Source organism: Odocoileus virginianus, unplaced genomic scaffold (assembly GCF_023699985.2).
Source record: "Odocoileus virginianus isolate 20LAN1187 ecotype Illinois unplaced genomic scaffold, Ovbor_1.2 Unplaced_Scaffold_9, whole genome shotgun sequence".
NCBI classification, from domain to species: Eukaryota; Metazoa; Chordata; class Mammalia; order Artiodactyla; family Cervidae; genus Odocoileus; species Odocoileus virginianus.
The window spans coordinates 1,492,091-1,517,773 of record NW_027224271.1 but is presented as its reverse complement, the minus strand read 5'-3'; positions in this window follow the sequence as shown (position 1 = coordinate 1,517,773).

Genomic DNA, 25,683 nt, shown 5'->3' with positions numbered 1-25,683 from the left:
TTTTCCTCTAAGAGTTTTATAGTTTCTGGTCTTACATTTAGGTCTTTAATCCATTTTGAGTTTATCTTTGTGTATGGTGTTAGGAAGTGTTCTAATTTCATTCTTTTACATGTAGCTGTCCAGTTTTCCCAGCACCATTTATTGAAGAGGCTGTCTTTGCCCCATTGTATATTCTTGCCTCCTTTGTCAAAAATAAGGTACCCATAGGTGCATGGGTTTATTTCTGGGCTTTCTATCTTGTTCCATTGGTCTATATTTCTGTTTTTGTGCCAGTACCATACTATCTTGATGACTGTAGCTTTGTAGTATAACCAACCTAGTGTCAGGAAGCTTGATTCCTCTAGCTCCATTCTTCTTTCTCAAGACAGCTTTGGCTATTCGGGGTCTTTTGTGTTTCCATATGAATTGTGAATTTTTTTTGTTGTTCTAGTTCTGTGAAAAATGTCATTGGTAATTTGATAGGGATTGCATTAAATCTGTAGATTGCATTTGGTAGTATAGTCATTTTCACAATATTGATTCTTCCTACCCAGGAACATGGAATATCTCTCCATCTGTTTATGTCATCTTTGATTTCTTTCATTAGTGTCTTATAATTTTCTGTGTACAGTTCTTTTGTCTCCTTAGGTAAGTTTATTCCTAGATATTTAATTCTTTTTGTTGCAATGGTGAATGGGATTGATTCCTTAATTGCTCTTTCTGATTTTTCATTGTTAGTATATAGAAATGCAAGTGATCTTCTGTGTATTGATTTTGTATCTTGCAACTTTGCTAAATTCACTGATTAGCTCTAGTAATTTTCTGATACTATCTTTAGGGTTTTCTATGTATAGTATCATGTCATCTGCAAACAGTGAGAGTTTTACTTCTTCTTTTTCAATCTGGATTCATTTTATTTATTTTTCTTCTCTGATTGCTGTAGCTAGGACTTCCAGAACTATGTTGAATAATAGTGGGGAAAGTGGACACCCTTGTCTTATTCCTGATCTTAGGGGGAATGCTTTCAGTTTTTCACCATTGAGAATAATGTTTGCTGTAGGCTTATCATATATGGCCTTTACTATGTTGAGGTAGGTTCCTTCTATGCCCATTTTTTGAAGAGTTTTAATCATAAATAGGTGCTGAATTTTGTCAAAGGCTTTTTTTGCATCTATTGAGATGATCATATTGTTTTATCTTTCAATTTGTTAATATGGTGTATCATGTTGATTGATTTCTTATATTGAAGAATCCTTGCATCCCTGGAATAAACCCAACTTAATCATGGTGTATGAGCTTTTTGATATATTGCTGAATTCTGTTAATTCTGTTAATTGTTTTTTAATGTCTGTGCTTAGACCATTCACATTTAAAGTGATTAATGATACATACTAGTTGGAATATTTATTGTGTATGTAGCTCTTTTCTACTTTTTGCCCTCCTAATATGTGCTTTAAGACTAATCACATTGTCAATTTATTATTAATGGTGAATTGATATTCATCATATCACTTATAGTTCTTAAAAAAATTTTTTGTAGTGGTTGCCCTAGAGTTTGCAAAAAATGTATTGCAATCTAACTCCACCTTTTAAACTAATCAAACTTCACCTTCAATACATTATATGGTCTCATGTATAGTGCAGATAACTTATAACAGAAATCTGAATTCTTCCTTTCTGTGCATTATAAAATTCATTTCACTTACCCATGTGCTACAATTGCACAATAGGTTGTTGCCATTATTATTTTGAACAGGCATCTATTACAATAACTAAGAAGAAATGGAAAGGTTTTATTTTACCTTCATTTATTCCTTCTCCCATGAAGATTTTCTTTTAAAATTCTGTCCAGGACAAGTCCAATGGAGATTAGTTCTCTCAGATGCCGGTTTTGTTTTGGTTTTTGGCAGAAGGGAATATTTATTCCTCCTTCATTTTTAAAAGATAATTTCAGTTGATATAGGACTCTAGATTATATTTATGGTTTTCCTTTCAACACTTTAAATATCTTACACAACCCTTTACCTGCTTACATGGTTTCTAAAAAGAACCACACTGTCATTCTTATGCTTTTTCCCCTATAGATAGGGTGTTTTTTTCCCCTTTGACTAAAAATTTCTCTTTGCCTTTGTTTACCTGCAATTTAAATACAATATGCTTAGGTATAGATTATTTGATATTTATTCTGCTTGGTGTTCTCTGATCTTCTTGAATCTGTGTTTTGGGATCTCGTTAATTTTGGAAAGTTATTGGCTATTTCTGCTTGAAATACTTTTTGCACTCTTCTCTCTCATCCTTCTCCTCCCAGTAATCCAATTACACACTTACATGTTTTGAAATTATAACTACAGATGTTGGTTATTCTGCTGTTTTCACTCTCTTCACCTTATATTTCAGTTTGAGAATTTTCCATTGACATATCTTCAACTTTGCTCACTCTATTTTTAACTGTGTCCAGGCCATAAAGGCCATTCTTTGTTATTTGTTCACTTTTAGAGTTTCTCTCTCTCTCCTTATATCACCCACCTGTTTGTGTATATTATTTTCTTTTTCCATTAGAGCCTTTTACATATTAGTCATAGTTAAAATCTCTGTTAGAAATTGCAACATGTGTGTCATATCTGAGTCTGATTCTGATGATTGCTCTCTCTCTCTCTCTCTCTTTAAATCATATGTTTTCTTGTTTTTACAGCATGCCTAGTAATTTTTTTGTTGTAGAATGCCAGACAAGATGTACCAGTTAACAGAAGCTGAGGTAAACATGCCTTTAGTATAAAGTTTTATGTTCACTTGGCTATGATTTAGGTTATATTCGCTAGTTATAGGCACTGGAGCTCTTAAATACCTCCAATGACCATGTCTTATTCCCTCTGTCATCTTTCAAATTCTCCTAAGAACTCCTTCACAATGTCTAAGTCTTGCAGCTCTTTCAAATGCAACTCACTGATATTATACTGCAGCCCCATTGATATGAGAGGCAGCCAACATTTTACATTGTTTGATTAAATTTCAGTTTTTTAGTGAGACATGAATACCTGGGCTACAGCCTTCAGAGGTGTTTCTTAGCCTTTTATTTTCTCTAGAAATTCTAGAGGGCCCTAGATTTGGTTAACTGCCCTGCCTCTAAGTTGTATAAAGTCTGATAAAGCCTTGCCTCTTGCAGAGTAGATGTTTGAAATATACCCAGAGTATCCAACATAACAAAGTTTTACCTTTTCTGTAACCCTGCCAGGGCATGAAAGCACTATTTTCTTCATCTCCATTATGAGAACATGGTGGGCTTCCTGCAGTGAAGACCCATGAAAGTGTCAATATTGGACCCCAGGAGTTTAATTCTCTCATGTTGACCCATGCAAATCCTTCAGCAGTTCATCAGTATTATCATTTATGATTCTAGTATCTTCTGATTCAGACAAGCTCATCTCAGATATGATCCTCTGTATTTACCCATCTCTCCAGATTTTGGGGTAGCAGTTGAAGTCTCTTCCACTTCTCAAATGGATGCAAGAATTTCATTGATTTTCAGTTTTCTCAGCTTTCTTCTGTTTCTGTTCTAAGAGTAGGAGTGACAACTTTCAAGCTCTTTAAATGTTGGGAGCTGAAACAAGAAGTCCTAATAAAGTTAATATTAGTTTACATGATTCAAATTTATATTACTATGTATATACAAGTTCATAACTATCTTTTTGGCAGTGTTTATGTGTATCCTATTAATGTCTTTAACCTAATTTTTTTTGAAAATAATGCTACACTACTTTTCATTGGCTATACATTGGTTGGAATGTGTTCACCTTTTTCTTAACTTTTATGTATGATTTCGCTTTAAGTGCATCCCTTTTAAGAAAAACGTTTCCCACTCATCTGTTATGTAACAGATGAAGTAAAACGTTTTCATTTAATGTGATTTGATATAACTCATTTATGCTTTTCTGATTTTTCTTTTCCTTTCTTCTTTATAGTCTTCTAGTGAATTTATTAAACTTGCGTTTACTTTTGCATTTTGCTCAGCACTACTTTTGAAGTGAGCCATTTTATTCTAAATTTGTAATGATTATGCTTAGCTTTTCTGATGTGGTTGTGCTAGTGATTTTTTGTTGTTCTTGTGTCTTGCCCTTTTTAACATGTATATTTACATTTAGAAAAACTAAACTTAGTATTGCTCTCTTCCTCAAAATACACAGACCATAGAAATATTTCAATACAATCAGTCATCTTGGCTTCATTCCACTCACATTTTTTATGATGTGTTGTCTAGCATTTTTCATACCTTTAGTTCTGGCTTTTGAGGACATGCATTTTCAAAACCCTTCCTTGCTTTGTGAACTCATAGCTTGGTAGTGAATCATTATTCATAGAACTTTGATAAGGCAAATATACTCTCCTCATAGTTTGTGGGATTTTGCTCTATGTCCTAGATCCAAATACATTTGATTGAACAAAAACAAATGATTTTGTTCAATCAAAATCATTTGATGGTTAAGCACTTCATTTCATCAAAGTGCAATACAGCAGGTTTTCCTGCAGTCTTAGAGATTGTATGCTGACAGAAATTTTGAATATTTCAGGACTTTCTGAATGTGTAATAAGGAATACACTTGATCCTAGTTCAATTAAAGACTTCTTTGAGATCCAAGGCAGAGTGTATTTAACTTGGAGTGAAAGCAAAAAAGAGAACACACTGTTCAGAATCAAAAATAAATTGAGTTTGGGGAGATGTTTAAGTTCCTCTGACCCGAAAATGGAACATTATTTATTGGTTCCATTGAATGAAATTGTACTCTGGGTGTGTTTTATGTATGGGGATGTGCTTACAGTGTGAACTTTCAATAGAACTTGGTTCTTACCCTGAGCTGTACTGTGTATTAGCATTTTGACCTCAAGCACAATATTTAACCTTATTTGAGTTTAGTTTCTTTTTTATGCCAAAAGGTGACAATCCTTGCCCTAGGTACCTTCATAGAATTGCTGTGAGAGTCAGAAAGAAGAGTGCAAGATAGTGCTTTCTGGATTATGAAAAGCATTACACAAATATAAAGGATTGTTCAGAAACAGGAAAATATTGAAAAAGTGTTTTATGGGATATAAAATATTATGCAGATATAAAGTATTGTTCAGAAACAGGAAAATACTGGAAAATTGTATGTGACTTTTGTCATGGTACTAGTGAGTCATCTTGTCAGGGAAGCAGAATTATTATAAAATCAGAGGATTTTGAAGATGTTCAGTGTCTTTCAAACATAACCTATTTGAAGTAGAATAGTGATAAAAACTGAAAAATATCAATGTACCAAAGATGCTACGTCATTTTTTACTGCTTTATAATTTATACCTGACATAAAAAGCTGAGCATGAAACCTATTTCATATAAACTGCAAATTTAGACAGATGAAAGATCTGGGGGAAATCTAAATTTAGAATAATTCTTTTTTATGTTGAAAGAATGAGAGGGAAGGTTTTCTTTAATGTGGTACCACTTAAGAAATGAGATACAAAGAAAATTGGGTCAAACACAGTGATCAAACAACAGTGGTGCACACAGCAAGCAGAAGCAGGACCTTGACCACTCCAATCTGAGCCACTGATTAGTGCCTTAGTTTTCTGGGACTCTGATTCAGTGATTAAATGGGTTGTAAGGATTTTTTCCCTTGTATGCATCTCTTATACCTTTTTTTCCTGCCTTTCAGCACAGGGTTAAATATAGCAGAATTCCTTCTTATTTTTGAGCAATAGAAGACACATACATTTAGTACCAGACAGTGAGGAAGCTCTTCACCCACAGTATCTCATTTCATCTCCTGAACAATCATATCAAGTAGGCATTCTTATTCTCACTTTGCCTATAAGGGAGGTAAGGCTCCAAGAAGTTCAATAACCTTCCCAGGATCATACCTTCACTTATAATGCTGAAAATTAAACTGATGTCTATCTGATGTAAAATCTTTTCATTCTATAATTGAGAAACTTCAATAAAAAGATGAGGACTTCTTCAAGAACATATGTGTTTTATACACATGGAATATGAACAGCTATCTAGGTGGCATGGTTTCAGAGGGAATGACTTTGTTTCCAAACACCTATATCAGCTGTACTTCCTAAAGCCCCAAAAAGTTTGATTCAGACCACAGGCAGCCAATGCATTTCAGTTTAAATATCAATTCAAATTAGTGAGCAGTCACTTCTTGAAGCACCATTTTGAGAAAGAATCTGAGGAGAAGGTTTCCTGCTCAGCAGCAAAGAGTGTTATGATCAATCAGCAATAATCATACAGAAGTGGGAGGAAAGAGGTGGTGGCCCAAGTGCCAAGTTTTTGTCATCATGGAACCAGACATGTATTATCTTGATATAAGTGAAGTGAACTTTGGCTATTAGTCTTCTAGTTTCCTTGGGAGGAGACCTACATTCCTCATTTCTTACACCTTACTTTGTGAGAAACTCAATGGATTCTTAAGAGAAATATTTTCCAGTGAGAAGGGAAAGGAGATTGTGGGCTCCCTGCATTTATGGGGAAGAAGGACAGAAGCTTTGTGGAGAATGGTGGGAAAAGCCAGGCATGTCAGTAAGCTCTGTCCATTTCACGAATGTGTCCAAGGAAACATTGTTTAGAATCACTAGAGCTTAGTCACAAAGCTATCTTTGATAGTTTCATTGTTGGTTCATCGATATTGTTTAGTGTTTTATAGATATCTAAAGTCTTATAAAACTGAAAATTGGTATATTAATTAGAATTTGTTTCCATTTGAGCCATAAATTTGCTTTATAGTCTGCTAGGATCGGTAGGAATGAATCTGAACAATGATATCTTGCTATAGGAAAATTATAAAACTCTGTCTTATTTTCATGAGATGAGTCGGGGAAGAAGGAAATCTATTCTAGATGGAAAGGGTATCAAAATGAGTTTAAAGCAGTTAGTTAGTATGTATCAGCGAGCACCTCTTAATGGCAGTGCAGGAGAAAAATAGGTGACTTAGAGTGAAAGCCAAGGACAGTGACTGGAGATCAGGATAAAAGCAAATATCCAACTAAGAGCCAATCAAGGAAATAAATGTACCTACTGGCTGTTTTATTCACATTTAAGGACTGAAACCAGACACTATCAGTTCAGCCAACTTTGTCTGCTCATTTGTTGCTTCAGTTAGAAAGCAGGTTAGACAGATATTTTCCACTAGTTGATGGACTGGGATGCAAGCAACATTGGCCTGGATTTCATCCCTGCACAGCCTAAATCACACTATAAGTCTTAATTTGCTGTTTGTCTTCACTTTCTAGTGCTAATAGCATCTCACATTTGAAAATTATGTTTTCAATAGAATCATTCAAATAACTCACGTAAGCAAAATTAAACTTGATACGATTTCCCGTGGGAAATAGAATATGCAGTGAGCTACCGTATACTCATTTTATCTTGTCCTTAGCACCATGCAGTTGAACAAGGAACATCTCAAATATCTTCACAGAGGTTAATTGGCCCCAATAATAGCAACTTCATAATATCCTTGAAGGATCCCCCTTCAAGGTGGTGAATATCCTTAGAGAGGTCAGTAAAATGCAGTGTGTGCTTCAGAGAGCTGTGGTTGACAGAGTGAATCAGTTCTCATAGATCCAGAATCACATCCGAAATCCATGGCAAGTAACCCCAGTGCTTATTTTTCCAAGGCCGGAGGCATCAGAGAATTCTGCTGCATGCCTCATAGTGCAGCAGGGTTCCAGTTTACTTACAGATGAGTCCCAGGGTATGGGTAGATACCTCTGAGCCCTGAGGTGACAGCAGACAAAGGAGAATGACATTTACCTAACATTTTACTACTCCCAAGACCCTTTTCATAATGTTTTAATTTATGCATAATCAGAGATTTACAAAAAAATATTCAAAATAAAATAATGGTTGAATGAAATTTGTAAATTTTAAGGGCAAAATATCAGCAAAAAGTTGCTGAAAGATAGACAGTCTCATAAGGACCTGGTGGAGGGATCAAGTGGTTTAAACTTTCCATGGACAATTTGGCACTGTGCATGATCATTTAAAAATTGTTCCTAGTCTTTGAACCACTTTCGGAAAGTTAACCTAGAGAAATAAACCAAAGTTCAGTGAAAGATTTATACATAACGGTTTTCACTGAATCATTATATAGAGCAACAACAACAACAAAAAGACCTAAATAATAAAATATTAGTTAAACAAGTATACTAATTAATGGGCTTCCCTGGTGGCTCAGTTGGTAAAGAATCCGCCTGCAATGCGGGAGACCTGGGTTCGATCCCTGGGTTGGGAAGATCCCCTGGAAAAGGGAATGGCTACCCACTCCAGTATTCTGGCCTGGAGAATTCCCTGGAGAATTCCATATAGTCCTTGGGGTCGTAAAAAGTTGGACACGACTGAGCAACTTTCAGGGGAAGTATATTAATACCATAAATATATGGCCATTAAAATTATGTAGTGAAATATTTTTAAAGTCCTAAGGAAATTATTATCATAATCCATTAAATCAAAGTCAAGGAAACTGTTTTATATTTTGATTTCAGTTATATTAAAAAAATACACCAAAAGCGAGAAATGTATTAACATCAATAACAGTTATCTAGAGGTGGTATGCAATAGATGGTTTTTAATTTTGTCACTATAGAGGTCCCTATTTACTGATATCATGTAATATCAATAAGAAATATTTCAATAAAAAATAAGTAGTTTGATATATATTATTACATTTGAAAAAAAACAGACTGAATGATTATTAAATTCTTCTTTCCACTCTATAGATATGAGCACAGACATGCAGAGAAACTAAATGAGTTATTCACAATGTCTGTAATTGACAGAATTAGCAATAAAGTCCAATTTTTCTGATTTTTCATTCCATATTCCTCCTTCTGTCCCACGCTACTTCTTTAAGAAAGAGACTACAAGGAAGGAAAGTGCAGTAACAGTAGCTTATGTCACTTAACAACAGAGAAGTCTAATAAGATGCTCAATACAAAGCCGTATATGAGCCCATTACTCAGAGAAATAGCTTTGAGCAATAGCTCAATTAAAGCCCTAGTTGTCAAGTCAACCCCATATGTGATCTTCTTGTACAATTTAAGCTGTCTCTAGTGTATAAGTTAAAGCAAACAATCTCCCATGTTGTACCTTTTTACTTTTTCAAATATCATAATTATTTTGGTTGCTTCCCCATATTGGGGAGTTTTTTCCAAACTAAATATATAAAAATACAGAGTGAATTCCTTCTTTTTAAATTGTTCTATTTCTTCACACCCTGGATTACATGCATTCACTTCCCTTCCTTTATGATAAAAGTTTTAATGGCACATTAAATGCCTTGAAGTATGTTTTAAACCATTCCTTATAAGACATGCCTGTTAAAAGCACTTTAAGAAAACACCATGTGAATTATTTTGGACTCTGAACACATGGTGCCAATGACTAAATTTGCAACGTATGGCATGTCTTTTCAGTTTAGAGACTTCTACATGCATGGTAGAGGTTATAAGGCATAGGATTTAAACTTGTTCAATTCTAACCTTGGTCTTATTTTCCTAAAATATGTCACTTGAGTTAATTTTAAGGTCTGAGCTAAGCCACATCACAGATATCAGACCACTCTAAATCACCTGCCTACCTGTAAGCCAATTTCTGTGACCAGAACTACTCGGCCTAAGCCAGCCAACTTAGCTAGGTTTCCTTGCCATCCATGGCCCTTCCCAATGGCTGTTTCCCCACTATAACCACCTGCAAATGGAGAAGGCAAATTTGAACCAAACACCTCCATAAACTAAGACCTAGGGTAGGTAAATGAAATTGCTCCTAACTTTAATGAGTTAATGCTATGTTCAATCTAGAAACCTAAATCAGATCTATCCTGATTCTCCATCACAAAGACCTATGTTTTAGTGAATTCAATCTCTTCATAAATCCAAGCAGTAAAAGAGCTGACCTTAACCATATTTCTTTGAATAAATATCTGTTCAATAAATGGACACAACTGGTCTATACTTCAGGCTCCCTGAAGAGGTTAAGCATGACATGCAGGAGAGCCGTGTGACTGGGCATCAATGTGTAGGTGTGGTTTCAGGACAGCTACTATGCATGGGCTCTCCAGTTCATTGTCTCAATGCTCTGTCTTCATTTTTCTTCATTTCAGGTGTTCACTTATCTGTCACAAAGCCTGCTATTATATGTCTGCCTGTGAATTATAACATCAGGCAATTAAGACTCTACAAGGTGCTGAAAGATTTATAAACAAAAGGAAAAAAATGTGTTCTATTAAAAAGCTAGGAAGTAAGCATCTTCTCAATGAATTATCTGAAGCCTACATTGTTCATGCAAAGGAAACTCAGAAGTTCCTCTACAAGTTCCAAAGTTGTGAGGAATTACCTTTATGAACTGGTTATCTCAGAAAGCATGATTTTCAGATACTCTTGAGGGCTGGTGAAAATGGTGTGTGTATTGGGATATCTATGCAGCCAAATGGTAGAAATTATGAAAGGGGATTCAGTTTGCAGTAACAATGCATATGATTCTCCTGTTAAAACATTTCTAAGGTCAATAAAGGGAAAGCTCAAAGAATAAGCTTTTATTTTTTTAATAAAATTTTTTAAATTTAATTTTTATTTTTTTAACAGCAAAAACATTTTGTATCAGGGTATAGTCAATTAACAACATTGTGATCATTTCAGGTGAATAGAAAAATAGGTACAGTGTCCCATTTTTCCATTTATGTACAGAATACGCACCTACTGCCACATATTTTCTGGTAAAATCAAGAGCACTTGAGACATTATGGTAGCCTCTGTTTGGGGAGTTATTTGTGTTTCAATGAAGGTGCATCTTTGCAGGGTGGAATTTGGAAAAGTGCATTTTCAGTAGGATTTCAAACTAGATCCTCCCTGGGCACAGAAGCTGTGATGATTGCTGCAGTATCCGCATGTACAACAAGCCTATTTGCTACATAACTTTTACCCTTTGCCAAGAAGCAACACAACCTCATCTCTGTCATCTCAAATCCCTGGGCTGGCTCTGGGGGATACCTGTCTGTTTGATTTGGCTGTGTATACCTTCTCTCTATTTCAGCAAAGTCGGACTTCCATCAGTGATTTATTAAGAAGTCTTCCTTTTAAAATGCAGTCATTTTTAGCCAATATACTTTGAGGTTGCTTATGTTACCTAAAGCTGGGGGAATTTTATGCCCAATGTCTGCTGCATCCATGAACACATGACTTCATTTTTTAAAGCCTGAGGAGGAATCTTACTGTCATGAAGGGATTCACTGCTTTGTTGACAAGCGCCTACATTCCAGTTACCATGCACATTTACTTTTAACACTAAGGGAACACCTCTCCATAGCTTTCTTGCACTCATTCCTTTGGAAAGGGGATTAGAAGATAATGTCCATTACCAAGTGTCTTGTAAGCCTTTCCATTCAGCACAAAGTAGTCCCCTTAGTTTATATTGACCATACTTTCAGGGACAATAAGCCACTGAAGATTGGCCCAATACTACCATTTCAACAGACATTTATTTAGTGTCTCTTCTAGACCAGACTTACCTTACAAGGGACATGTAATGTTCAATGGGCATATAGTAACAAATTTGATCAGACCCCTGCCATAAGGAAAATCTTATTTGAGAGAAGAGAGGGCCTTCTTAAAGAAGTGACTATCATACTTTATCACTAACACTGGAAGTTGGTACATTTAAATGTGAAGCTTATAGGGACTTCCTGAGTGTCCAGGAAATGTTACAGGGGAAGTCGCATCTGAACTATGGTTGGGTCTTAAAGGATGTATCTGAATTTGCCAAAATTAGGAAAGTAAGAAAGGGAGAAGAAGGAAAATGTTTACAAGGGCAGCTACACGCACAAAGTTAGCAAGAACCCTGGATATTCTCTAGAGCAGCAGTCCCCAACCTTTTTGGCACCAGGGACCGGTTTCATGGAAGACAATTTTTCCACAGACCAGGGTAGGGGGTGTTGATGACTGCTTTGGGATGATTCAAGCCATAACATTTTTTGTACTTTATTTCTATTATGATTATACCAGCTCCACCTCAGGTCATCAGGCATTAGATCCCAGGGGTTGGGGATCCCTACTCTAGGAGGTCTAATATCCTTATATTGCAAATAGGATGGTTGCACTGGACAGGACTACAGACTGGAATGTGGCCTGTCCAATTTGACAAAGTGGAGCCAGAGACTCTCAGTCAAACATTCTTGACAGTCGACACTGCCTCTGTTTATGCAAAGAGAAAATGTCAAGATATTGAGAATTTCTGGAATGCTCCATTCCCAACCACATCCCCCTTTACTTGTATGGATCCATGCATTTCTAATCAAGACTGAATGAAAGCCCCATAGTTCCGATGCACTAGCATACTCTGATGCACTACCACACTCCGCCTCATGGAGCGGCGGGAAACACAGACATACGCAGCAGGAGGTTTCCTTCCCCAACCACTTCTTCAAGTGCACGCCCTTCATTTTCAGATCCCTGCAGAGAGCTAAATCCTTTGAGTTACTCACCCTGATCTAAATATCTACTTGTTTAGTATGTGCTACTACCTTTTCAAATACACAATGTTGAAAACATAGCAAAAGAGAGAGAAGGCAAAATCGTGGTAGCAGGAATCCACCTAGATGTGCACAACCATTGCCATCTATTTTGTCATGTTAATGAGATACATTACAATCGATAATAATCAGTTAAGTGAAAGAAAATTTCTATTTAAAATACAGAAAAGCTAGCATATAGGATGTCCATATATCTTAGCTAAAATCATCATAATGCTTAGTAAAGCGATTTAGGGACTTAGGAAAACTCATTTTCACTCCAGTTCTGCCATTTACCAGCAGTGATATGCCAGATAACCTCTCAAAAATCTCCATTTTCTCATCAGTAAGCCAATATAAATAACTGTACAGGGTGAGTATGAAAATCAAATAGAGTAATGTCAGTGGAAATTTTTTTAAAGTATGAAGTGTTATCCTGATATAAGGTATTAATATAATTCAGATTCATTCTTTAAAATGGTGTACTTAGAATTTTAAGTGCCAATTTCCTTACATGTGATCTATATTTATTTTATTTCTGCTTCTTAAATATTGCTGCATTAAATGCTAGTCCATTTTTTCAAAGTGCTCTGGCTAATATCCACAGATATATTTTAAAATATAATGATGCAAAATAGAAGTTTGCATAAGTTCATGGGAAAATAAGTGTACTGATATACAATCATCTGAAAAATGAGTTTAATTTTTGTGGGCCTGACTGGACTGACCATATAGTGCAGGATGGCTAATTTGCATATCTGTTGCCTCTTTCTAGTTCTGAAAAATACATTCAGCTAGTAGTGGAAGACCGCCTCTTCAAAAAATTGAAAGATAATATTCCATTCATGTAATTTCACCAATTGCAAAGTACTTTTATATCCACTATCAAATTGATCCTCAAAATAACCGTATACGTATATTGGAAGAAAATGTACAATGTGAAGTAGCTGTTACCTCTATTTTATAGAGGAGCACAATGATACAGTGAAAGGTGAAGTGATTTACTGAGGCTTATAAAACTAACTGGGTCTAGCACCCAGGTCTCTGATTTTCTTGTTCGAAGCCCTTTCTCTTCTACTATGACTCTCTCTCAATAGTTCAGCCTGATTTCATATCCAGTATCTATAAAAATGAGGACTGTGTTCCCTCCCCAATGTTTCAGGTGCCCTTCTTTTCAGAATTTAGGATTCAACACTCCTGTATGAAAAAAGCTGACCACCAAACACAGATAAATTCACTTGAGGGGCTCTATGTAAGGCAGCTTTCAAATATAAGAGCACAATTAGTGATTCTTATTATCAAACATTTAAAGTCATTTTCAACAAGTGACACTGGAATACAGCTTGTAGGGTTTCTAGTCAACAATAGTCCCTATAAATATGAAAATTTTGTATATCAATTATACATCAATAAAGCTGTTTTAAAAAGGGCAGAAAAAATATGAAAATATGATATCAAGTGCATTTTATTAGCAGGTATTAAAGGAATCTTATAATGAGTCACACAAAACCGATTAACCATCTCCTGGTGATTCATTTGTTTATGCAGCTTCTTCCCTCCTTAAATCAAGTCAATTTTTAACAACAGTCTCCTTGAGCATGCTTTTTGCTTTTAATGGAAAATAATAAATCTTAATGGAGTCTCCCCATTCCAGAACACCACAGATTTTTATATTATAAATAAGAGAAACTTGCAATTCCCCCTAAAAGCCTACTATTTCTATTCAATTTTTTAAGCTTTAACAGTAGACTGCTTTCAAAAGACCTATCTGCAAGGACTTTCTGACTTTAGCATAATATGCTGTGAAGGCTTGCCATAATTTATACAAAAGCATACATACAAAGAAAGTGAACAAGGTATAATATGTAAGGGAGTGGATTTAGTGGGATTTGTTACATTACTATAATTATCTAAGTCTTCAAACAAATATGTACCTTTCTCTTATTGGCTTAACCGAGTTTAGCTCAATTGTATATAAAACTCTAATATGATGCAACAGAGATCGAATATGAACTGAGAAGTACTGTCTAAATTCATTACCTATACAAACAGTTGCTAATATATAATTTTAATGTATTTTAATTGTTAGATTTTTTTTCCAGCATTTCCTAAGCCATTGTGACAAATGGCCACAATCTGGGTGAGTTAAAACAACAGAAATTTATTGCCTCACAATTCTGGAGAATAGAAGTCCTAGTGTTAAGGTGTTGTTAGGACCAGCTCCCTCTGAAGTTTCTACTGGAGGATGCTTCCTTGCTTATTCCAGCTTCTGGTAGCCCCTAGGTATTCCATGGCTTCTGGCAGCATAATCCCACTCTGTGCCTCCACTGCAGATGGCATTCTCTTTGAATGTGTCTCTGCTCCTCTTCTCTCCTTATAATGACACCAGTCATATTGGGTTAGGGGCCCATACTGCTATGACCTCCAGCATGACCTCATCTTAATTAATAATGATCTGCAATGACCCTGGTTCCAGATAACATCACATTCAGAGGTGCTGGGGGTATACACAGCTCAACTCCTTCATATGGTTTCAAATTATGGCTTACAAATAATATAATGAAAATACCTCTTCCACTCCTAAATCTCATTTGCCCAATGTTCACTCCAATTTCAGATGTAATTACTATTTCTTATATCGACATTAATGAAGTTATTCTAATTTCTTAGGAATTCTATTCATTCTCTCTCTCTCTTGTATAAATCCTTTGATCCAGCAATTCCACAATGGGAATGGAACCCATAGATATTCTTGTGCATATGTAAAATGGTGTGTGTGTGTGTGTGTGTGTGTGTGTGTGTGTGTAAAATGGTATATCCATAACATTGTTCACTGCTGGCTTCCCAGATGACTCAGTGGTAAAGAATCCATTTGCCAAGCAGGAAATGCGGGTTTGATCCCTGAGTGAGGAAGTCCCCCTGGAGAAGGAAATGGCAATCCATTCCAGTATTTTTGCCTGGAAAATCCCATGGACAGAGAAGTCTGGCAGGCTACAGTCCATGGGGTCGCAAGGAGTCAGACATGACTTAGTGACTAAACAGCAGCAACACAAGCATTCACTACTGAGTCATTTTTAAAAACAAATTTTTCAAAGAACCTAATGTGAATTGAAATAGAAATTAATAAATAGTTCCAAGTCCATATGGTAGAACATGAACCTGCCTTAAAAAAAATGAGAAAGCTCTTTAAAGAGACACTTCAGTTCAATGTTAGGATACTGACACCAGAACAACTCTTCCTGAATTCTTCTCACAGTTCAGCTCAGTTCAGTCACTCAGTCATGTCTGACTCTTTGTGACCCCATGGACTGCAGCATGCCAGGCCTCCCTGTCCATCACCAACTCCCAGAGTTTACTCAAACTCATGTCCATCAAGTCGGTGATGCCATCCAACCATCTCATCCTCCAGGCCCCTTCTCCTCCCACCTTCAACCTTTCCTTGCATCAGGGTCTTTTCAAATGAGTCAGTTCTTCACATCAGGTGGCCAAATTATTGGAGTTTCAGCTTCAACATCAGTCCTTCCAATGAATATTCAGGACTGATTTCCTTTAGGATGGACTGGTTGGATCTCTTTGCTCACAACTTTACCACTTACTGTGTAATCTTGTGTGTTTTGGTCAGTTTGTACTAAATTTATAGATAAATTTAGAGAAAATAACTTTTTTAAAATAATACCTATTCAGTTGAGTATATCTTGCCCACCCTCATTTGTGTTCTTTGAAGGTAATTTTAAAGTGTTCACTTTTTATAGAACTTCCTGTGACATCTTTATGTTACTTATTTCATTGTAATGACAACCTTACTGGTAGTTGTGTAAACATATGAAAGGTATTGCCGTTGTTGTTCAATCACTAAATCGTGTCTGACTCTTTGTGACCCCATGGACTGCAGCACACCAGACTTCCCTGTCCTTCATGTCTCCCAGAGTTTGCTCAAATTTATGTCCATCGAAGGACTGATTTCTGTTTATAATTTTTCACATCACTAGTTTACTATGATGCTTTTTGTTTTCCAGTTGATTTTCCTGATTTTTCTATGAACGAAATCACATCATTCATAAACAAGGATAGCTTTACCTCACTCTAGCAAATTTCTTTCACTAGGCTATTGCTTTAACTAGTATCTCCAATATAACATTAAATGATAATAGGGATAGTGGATATTTATATCTAGTTCCTTACTTCAGAAGGAATGTATCTAATATGTCTCCATTAAACATGTTGCTGCCTTTGGAGTGAGATAGATATATGTTATTATGTTAAGAAAATAACCATATATTCTTATTTTCTTAACTATTTTTTTAAAATGAAGAGATTGTTATTTGTAAACGATGTGACCCAAAAAGGCTTAATTTCCAAAATATGCAAACACCTCATGCAACTTGAAAAAAAATAAAACAACCCAATCAAAAAATGGTCAGAAGACCTAAATAGACATTTCTCCAAAGAAGACATACAGATGGCCAATAGGCACATGAAAAGATGCTCAACATCACTAATTATTAGGGCTTCCCTGGTGGCTCAGATGCTAATTATTAGACAAATGCAAATCAAAACTACAATGGGATATCACCTCACAGTGGTCAGAATGATAATCATTAGGAAGTCTACAAACAACAAATGCTGGAGAAAGTGTAGAAAAAAGTGAGCCCTTCTACATTATTGGTGGGAATGTAAGTTGGTGCAGCTACTGTGGAAAACAGTATGGAGTTTTCTCAGAAAATACTAAAAATAGAATTACCATATGATCCAGCAATCCCACTCCTGGGCATATATCTGGACAAAACTATAATTCAAAAAGATACATGCACCCCCTATGTTCATAGCAGCACTATTCACAATAGCCAAGACATGGAAGCAACCTAAATGTCCACTGACAGATGAATGGGTGAAGAAGATGTGGTACATACATACAAATGAATATTATTCAGCCATAAAAAATAATGAAATCTTGCCATTTGCAGCAATCTGGATGGACCTAGAGATTACCATACTAAGTGAAGTAAGTTAGAAAGATAAATACCATATGTTATCACTTATATGTAGAATCTAAATATGACACAAATGAACCTATCTACAAAACAGAAACAGACTCACAGACATAGACAACAACTTGTGGTTACCAAGGGGGAGAAGAGTGGGAGAGGGAAAGACTGGGAGCTTGGGATTAGCAGATGCAAACTGGTATATACAGAATGGATAAACAACAAGGTCTTACTGTATAACACAGGGAACTATATTCAAAATCATGTGATACAATTCATATGGAAGCAGAAAAGACCAAGAATAGCCAAACCAGTCTTGAGAAAGAAGAATGGAGCTGGAGGAGTCAACTTTCCTGACGTCAGACTGTACTACAAAGCTACAGTCATCAAGACAGTATGGTACTGGCACAAAAACAGAATTATAGACCAATGGAACAAGATAGAAAGCCCAAAGATAAACCCATGCACCTATGGGTATCTTATTTTTGACAAAGGAGGCAAGAATATACAATGGGGCAAAGATTGTCTCTTCAATAAGTGGTGCTAAGAAAACTGGACAGCTGCATGCTGAAGAATGAAATTAGAACACTTCATAATGCCATACATAAAGATAATCTCAAAATGGATTATAGACCTAAATGTAAGTCCAGAAACTATAAAACTCTTAGAGGAATACACAGGAAGAACATTCGATGACATAAGTCAAAACAAGATCTTCTATGATGCACCTCTTAGAGTAATGAAAATTTAAAAAAAAGTAATCATGATGGGACCAAACTGGGTGTCACCAGTGGGTGGCCATTTTAAAAATAGCATAGCTATTGACTTAGGGGTGGCATGATTGTAAATTGTGACTTGGTCCTTCAAACCCTTTAAGCAATTATAAGCAACTCTTAGTTCTATCACTTATCCCATTAATCCTATTTTAATATGTAACTAGCTTACTTGCTGTATAATATTTGACAAATATTATACATTCTGTCCATGTTTTACAAACTGCTTGCTTACTCAGTATCAATATTTAACATATGCATAAGATTTTTGCCTATAATTGTAAACTACCCCCTTACTATCTGTCCTTAACACACTTGATGAATTGTATTCATTATTTTGTTTGCTTTCTATTCAACCCATTGGTCAGGGAGATATTCCCATCCTAGGGTTATTGAGATGGCTGAGCACACAACACCTGACTCTGGACAAATTACATCAAGAACAGGTTATTAGTCACATATACTCACAGTCCAAGAGAGAAGGATACATACCATGCAGGAACACATAAGGGTTACAATAAAGAACAGAATAAGTAAATAAGGACCATGGGGGGCAGATTTTATAGAACCAAGTGCATGAGCTGCTCTAGCAAGAGGATATGATTGATTTGTTTGAATAATCTATGAGTCATCAATAAAATGAAATCTGCAACTCAGGGATAAGTAGGAACTGACCCTTGATAGAAACATTTTTGGTTAAGGGACCTTATTCACAGAAGTAAAGTAGGTAGTTTTCAATGGAAATACATTAAATCCATTCAGTAACCCAAACAATGTATTCAATATACAAAATGTATTGCACTTATGTTAAACAATTATCCACATAATAGTGTAAGAGCAATAAATATAGACACATGCTTTTATTCACCATCTCCCTAGATGTTGATTCAGTTCAGTTCAGTTGCTCAGTCATGTCTGACTCTTTGCAACCCCATGGACTGTAGCACGCCAGGCCTCCCTGTCCATTGCCAACTCCTGGAGCTTACTCAAACTCATGTCCATTGAGTCAGTGATGCCATCCAACCATCTCATCCTCTGTTGTCCCCTTCTCCTCTTGCCTTCAATCTTTCCAGCATCAGGGTCTTTTCCAATGAGTCAGCTCTTCGCATCAGGTGGCCAAAGTATTGGAGCTTCAGCTTCAGCATCAGTCCTTCCAATGAATATTCAGGACTGATTTCCTTTAGGATGAACTTGTTGGATCTCCTTGCAGTCCAAGGGACTCTCAAGAGTCTTGCATTTGTCTAATATTCTTATCTAGGAAGTTTTTGGCCTTGTAAAATTGAAGACTTTTTTAAAACAGAAACAACATGCTTCGAGCTCTACTTCTAAGAACTTTTGTTCATAAATAATGGATAATGAGATGAAAAGAAAAGAAGGAACCACATATCTACATGAAAATGTCATTTGCAAATATAATTATAGTCAATTTTTATATAGTCAACTTCCTGATAGAGTGATCTTATACAGTTTTCTGTTGCTTAACATTTTCTTTTCCTCAAGAGTTAAGAGGTTGTGAAGCATGTTTCCTTTTGAGGAGAATAGAGACTGATTTACTTGTGTTAAACAAAGAATGAAATGTAAAAACCAAGTCTATCAAAAAGTCATTGTAATTAATGGCAATTAGAATCATCTGATTCAAGCCAAAATGCGCAAGCCATATTCTCCCTTTAAATCTAAGGAAGCCCTTGAAATCTTATAGTGTTTGTTTAATTGCATTATTTGAAAGGAATGGAGCACCAAGTGATTACTGACATAGTTGTGGTCTTCATTTTGTTAAAATTTTAAGCTTAAACATTTACAACAAAACTAAACCAGAGACAACAAATCTCAAGGTGGAAATACTTGTCAGACATGGTACGAGTTTGCATGCTGGTCTCTTTTTTTTCACTGATACTCCTTGCAACATCAGGAAAAAGAAAAGTGGTGCTCACAAACTGAGTTGCTTTAATTATCTCTTTCCTTGGTTTCAATACCTCTCAGATCCTTCATTCAACCACTAGTTTATTTTGTGCAAATGTGAAGGAATCTAATAGGCAGTGGTTCTGTCAAATGGTCTTTTGTATTTAAGACTGTTTATATGTACTCACTGTTTCCCTACAATAGTGGTGGATAAAAAGTGATTGCCCTAGGTTTCAACATGGAGTATCATTTTAAAAATTGTTTTTGGCTATTTCCCCAGCTAAAAAGTACAGTTTATAGTGTTTTAATTTGTACTTCTGATACTACTGACTGATGGCATATTTCGAATATGGTCTTTCTGATGCCTTCCTCTATTTGTTTGTTGAAGACCACTGTAAAGTGAAAATTGCTTAGTCATGTCCGACCCTTTGTGACCCTATGGACGCAAAGATATGTTAAACCAAATAAGTTACAGTCCCTGGAACTCTTCAGGCCAGAATACTGGAATGGGTAGCCTTTTCCTTCTCCAGGGGATCTTCCCAACCCAGGGATCAAACCCAGGTGGTGTCTCCCACACTGCAGGTGGATTCTTTACCATCTGAGCCACAAGGGAAGCCCAAGAATACTGGAGTGGGTAGCCTATCCCTTCTCCAGCGGATCTTCCTGACCCAGGAATCGAACCGGGGTCTCCTGCATTGCAGGTGGATTCTTTACCAACTGAGCTATCAGGGAAGTCCTGATACAACTGAGTTCTAATTTATTGCAACATTTTCTAACTTATTGCAAAATTTCCATTTTAATATAAGTAGAGCAAGTTCTTTCCAATTAATGTTTGATTTATTCTTAGCTGTGGTTAATAATTTATTTTTTCCAGATACTTCTTACAACCTTCTAGTTAATTCTCAATTGTGGTCTTAATTTTGTTAAAATTGCAAGTTTAAACATTTACAAATAATTTTTTTTTCCAGGCAAACCTTACAACCTTTTAATTAATTCTCAACTGTGGTCTTGATTTTGTTAAAACTGGAAGTTTAAACATTTACAACAAAATAAGACCAGAAACAACAAATCTCAAGGTGGAAATACTTGTCAGACATGGTATGAGTTTGTGTGCTGGTACTGGGATTTTTATTAGTTTGTGTACTGGGATTTTTAATTAGAATTTCTTTATTTATACATTAATTATGGGAGAATTGAAATCTTTAAAATATTCAGTCCTCCCATTCCGGGAGCATATTTTGACTCTGCCTTCAAGTTATTTGAATAAAGGTATATCACACACACACACACACACTCACACACACACACAAATCTTCCTCAGCTTACAATTGGGTTACATCCTAATAAACTCACTGTAAATTGAGCATGTCAAAAACTCATTTAATATACCTAACCTAGTAAATTAAGTTCATTGTATCTTCACTTATCTTTAATGTGCTCATCGTGCCTACATTAGCTTACAATTAGGCAAAATACTCTAACACAAAGCTTATTAAAAAAAAAACAGTATTGGGTATCTCATGTAATTTATTGAATACTGTAGGGAAAGTGAACAACAGAACAGTTGTGTGGGTACAGAATGGCTGTAAGCATATGGGTTGTGATCACATGGCTGACTGGGAGCTGTGGTGGGTACCATTGCCCAGCATCACAAGAGAGTATGTGGCCACATAGTGCTAGCCCAGGAAAAGGATCAAAATTCAAAATTCAAAGTATGGTTACAACTAAATTAGTATTACTTTCATACTATCTTAAAAAGAGGGATTTAATAGTAAAAAATATATAAATTGGTTGCAGGTTTAAAACTTTATGAATAAATCAATAACTGGAAAAGAGACACTTAATAAATTTTAATACCACTTCCTGCATAAAATCCCTCTTAAAATAGAAGATGATTTTTTAACAGAATCAAGGATATCTGTCTTTAAGCTATGATGAATGTCATTCCTACAAAAGAAAATATAGAAATTATGTCCTAGAAATCAAAGATAAGATACAGGTTTTGAGAATCACTGCTATTATTTTACACTGTCTGGTCAGTTCTGATCAATATAATAAAAAGGAAAATGAGTAATTTGGAGAGGAGAAAATACTACCTCCTGTAGTCTGTATTTAATGGGCTATAGTGTCCAAAACTTTGGGGAAAACTGGTTGTAGAAATACTCTGGTTCCATCACAAAGAAGTGTTTGTGAAAAAGTGATCAATACCCAGTTTCCAAAATGGAACACTTTATGAATGAGTGGAATAGAACAAATATATATATATATATATATATATATATATATATATTTTCAGCCATTTAAAAATGTGGTTATATTTCATGAAGATGAGTCTGAATAGATAATGAAGTGAATTCCAGGTAATTTTTTCTCAATGAATTCCTCTCAGCTTTATACTAACTGGAGGATACTCTCATATTTGTCAAAAGGCTTTTCCAAAAGAATTACATTTCAATGATATTGTCAGTTTTCAACATTTTGCTTTTTATTGTTCTAGTTTGTGTCAGGAGCTGTTAATGAAATCTATTTTTAAATGTGAAGTCCATGGACTTCTCCAGGTCAGAATACAGGAGTGGGTAGCCTTTCCCTTCTCCAGGGGATCTTCCAGACCCAGGAGTCCACTGGGGGTCTCTGGCCTTGCAGGCGGATTCTTTACCAGCTGAGATATCAGGGACGCCTTTAAGGAGTTTAACGGGATGAAAAGATTTGCGCATCCCTGGTAACTTGGGGTCATATTTTGTCCACTGATCCCACTGGACTGTTCCCCATGCCCTGAGGGAAGTCTGTTGATGTCTCGTTTACAGTGACCCTCTGCTTGGCCTGGCCCAAGCCACCCTCCCAGTGTGGCTGAACTGGGAACGGCCATGAAACCACAAGCAACCTAAGTCAGCTTGGCCACTGGTTACTCGGGTCACATAGTTGGAGGGGTTTGGCCAGGGCATGCTAAGAGAGACCTGCTCACCCGGGAGGACAATTTGAACCTGAGCAGGAACCCGAGGCCAGGATCCTGGAGGGGCAGGGTGCCTCCCCCAGTTGCTTCTTCCACTGTCCCCATTCCCTGGGAGGAGTCCTTTCCCCCAGAACAGCATCAGCACCTTCTATCAGGTGAGGGGAGGCCAGGAGCAAGTGAGCCCCGCTCAGCGAGGGAAATGCTGCTCTTGCCTCCTGACTGGGACCACCAGCACCCGTCCGCCAGGCAGCGAACCCATGGCCAGTGGCTGGAGTTCCTTAGGCGGTTATCTGGCTGGGGTTTGGGGCTGGTTTCCTACAGACCTGGAGTTACCTAAGGCTGGGGAGGGAGCATCCCTGTCCCCCTAAGCCCAGGACCCTTGGCCTGTCTTGCGTCAGAGAAGCAGTGGGGTATGCAGGCCAGCCATCAGGGCACAGTGTTCACCTCTCCGCTGCCCTGGCTCAGCACCTGTGGGAGGCGGTGGGGAGGGGTTGGTTGGAACCAGTGGAAGCTCTGTCCCCGGGAAGGGATGCTGATATTGTCAGTTTTCAGCATTTTGCTTTTTATTGTTCTACGTTGTGTCAGGAGCTGTTAATCAAATCTATTTTTAAATGTGAATGTCAGTCATACACTGTTAAACATACTGGAAACACTTAAACTGGAACAAAAGGCAACGTGAAACCAGGGAGTGAAATTCCTGTACAGTGTCAACAAGAATGATGCTTATGCATTCATTCAATAATATTTTCAACATCTCATTGATCTATGTTTTGGAATGTAAGAGAAAAATAACTAGAGGCTCACAACCATTTCATCAAGAGTCTTTACTAAAACTCTTTAGCTATAACATCTATGTCTCTGCAGTACTTTTTTACAATAATATTATCCATTTGTCTTCAATGTTTTGTATTCATTGATTCTCTCATCATGACTACTTGGTCTAGGTTCACAGATTTAATGTTTTCTTGATTTTCTTTTGTTACTTCAAAATAAATCTCTTCCAGATAAAAGTACTGTAATGTTTCAAGGTGGTTTTTGAATTAAAATCTATTTCCTTAGGTCTATTGATGTTCTTCTAATTATGTTTCCTTACAAAAATTCCAAGCATGCTAAATATTCTTTTTTTTTTCTTATCAAGAAAGTTCATTTGAAATGGCTCTCTTGGAAAATAACCTGAGACTCTTGGAAAATACCCAAATTTTAAGGCAAGAGAAAATGGGGGAAAAAATTATTTTTTTATTTTTATTTTTTTATTTACTTATTTAGTTGGAGGCTAATTACTTTACAATATTGTAGTGATTTTTGCCATACATTGATATGAATCAGCCATGGGTTTACATGTGTTCCCCATCCTGAACCCCCCTCCCACCTCCCTCCCCATCCCATCCCTCTGGGTCATCCCAGTGCACTAGCCCTGAGCACCCTGTCTCATGCATCAAACCTGGACTGGCGATTTGTTTCATATATGATAATAGCATGTTTCAATGCTATTCTCTCAGATCATCCCACCCTCACCTTCTCCCACAGAGTCCAAAAGACTGTTCTATACATCTGTGTCTCTTTTGCTGTCTCGCATATAGGGTTATTGTTACCATCTTTCTAAATTCCATATATATGTGTTAGTATACTGTATTGGTGTTTTTCTTTCTGGCTTACTTTGCTCTGTATAATAGGCTCCAGTTTCATCCACCTCATAAAAACTAATTCAAATGTGTTCTTTTTAATGGCTGAGTAATATTCCATTGTGTATATGTACCACAGCTTTGTTATCCATTCTTCTGCTGATGGACAGCTAGGTTGCTTCCATGGCCTGTCTACTATAAACAGTGCTGTGATGAACATTGGGGTACACATGTCTCTTTCAATTCTGGTTTCCTCAGTGTGTATGCCCAGCAGTGGGATTGCTGGGTCATATGGCAGTTCTATTTCCAGTTTTTTAAGGAATCTCCACACTGTTCTCCATAGTGGCTGTACTAGTTTGCATTCCCACCAACAGTATAAGAAGGTTACCTGCTCTCTACACCCTCTCCAGCATTTATTGTTTGTAGATTTTTGGATAGCAGCCATTCTGTTGGTGTGAGATGGTAACTCATTATGGTTTTGATTTGCATTTCCCTGATAATTAGTTATGTTGAGCATCTTTTCATGTGCCTCTTGGCCATCTGTATGTCTTCTTTGGAGAAATTTCTGTTTAGTTCTTTGGCCCATATTTTGATTGGGTCGTTTATTTTTCTGGACTTGAGCTACAGGAGTTGCTTGTATATTTTTGATTAATTCTTTGTCAGTTGCTTCATTTGCTATTATTTTCTCCCATTTTGAAGACTGTCTTTTCACTTTACTTATAATTTGCTTCATTGTGCAAAAGTTTTAAGTTTAATTAGGTCCCATTTGTTTATTTTTGCTTATATTTCCATTACTCTGGGAGGTGGGTCATAGAGGATCCTACTGTGATTTATGTCAGAGAGTGTTTTGCCTATGTTTTCCTTCAGGAGTTTTATACTTTCTGGTCTTATGTTTAGATATTTAATCTACTTTGGGTTTATTTTTGTGTTTGGTGT